This window comes from Garra rufa, chromosome 7, assembly GCF_049309525.1.
Source record: "Garra rufa chromosome 7, GarRuf1.0, whole genome shotgun sequence".
In the NCBI taxonomy this organism is placed as follows: Eukaryota; Metazoa; Chordata; class Actinopteri; order Cypriniformes; family Cyprinidae; genus Garra; species Garra rufa.
This window is the reverse complement of record NC_133367.1, coordinates 32,669,057-32,670,352: the sequence shown is the minus strand read 5'-3', so window position 1 is coordinate 32,670,352 and position 1,296 is coordinate 32,669,057. Positions and strand designations below refer to the sequence as shown.

The following is a 1,296-nucleotide window of genomic DNA, read 5'->3' as shown; positions in this document are numbered from 1 at the left end:
CAAAAAAGCCACTTCTGAACTGAGCTGGAAATGGGAGTTCCTGTAAAACTCCTCGGCTTTGGCTTTTGGTTGCTTTCCTTACATTGTGTCCAAAGTCAAGGTAAATTATTTAGTTATTTATTTAAATGTCATTTTCATTGACTAGTTCAGCATTTAATACATAAAACAGCTACATCTTTGTGTTTGTTTGTACTTCTCAGATTGTCCTGGAGAGAACATTAAATATGAAAACACAGAACCACTTGAGAAAGCTTCATATTCTGACGGTGAAACACTGAGAGTGAACTGCATGACAGGTTATACTGGCTTGTATAAATTAAAGTGTGAAAAAGGAGAATGGTAGGCAACCATTGAGGATCAGTGTGCAAGTAAGAGAATTGTTATTATGATGATTTTTTGGGGTTATTAAATCAACATTATCAAGGTTATCATGTAAAGTAAAACTTGTATGATTTCTGCAGAATACAAATGTGGTCATCCAGGCGACACACCAAATGGTGATTTTAAACTTATTTGGGGGACGGAGTTTGTTTTTGGAGCAACAGTGGTGTATACTTGCAAGAAAGGGTAAATGTGCTTTATGCTTTTTTACAATTTACATTTAGATGACTTGATCTCGATTTAGAGAGTGCAATTTGGCAATAGCAGTGCAATTTTGCAGTCATATGTATGAGACATGAACAGATAGCAAAGGGCTGTTTATTGCTTAATCCTGTTGGATGTTTTTAACTGGTTCATGTTCATATGATTAATAAAAAAAATGTATCTCTTTTTATTGTTTGAAATGTACACTATCCTCATCAGTTTAACAATCATTTTACTAAAAACAAAAACTTGTGTTGACAGGTATGAAATGGCAAGCAGAATCAATCACCGTTCCTGCAGAGCTCAAGGATGGGACAATGCTGTCCCTGTCTGTGAGGGTATGATTTCTTGAAAGTCACTGTTTTAATTTCTCTCCATCATAAAATAGTGACTGATAAGCTGTGAGAGAATCAGGCACGTGCAGAGAGGGGGGGGGGGGAGGGGGGGCATCTTTTGCTCAGATGCCCAAAGTGCCCTTCTGTCAGAGGGCACCTGCAGGTCCTAAAAACTCCTTAATTTAGTTGTATCAAATTTAAGGCCATAAAATTTTGAAATATGTTAAATAGTATAAGAAAATACTTAATTATAATTTAGGAGGTCGTACATTTGGGGACGGAAAGACGAGAATCGCGATAGGGCTGGATTAAACTTCAAAAGGCAATGATGTCATTGAATAAATATGCATGCTGTAGGTTTCAAAGTCAAAACGCG

General features: G+C 36.7%; 1 long non-coding RNA gene across 1 annotated transcript; it reads left to right on the top strand.

Annotated features, from left to right (window-relative positions):
• Window positions 1-932, top strand: LOC141339303 (uncharacterized). Its single transcript, XR_012355930.1, has 4 exons — window positions 1-100; window positions 201-368; window positions 462-567; window positions 847-932. It is a non-coding gene; the product is annotated as an uncharacterized lncRNA (long non-coding RNA).
• The last annotated feature ends 364 nt before the right edge of the window (window positions 933-1,296 follow it).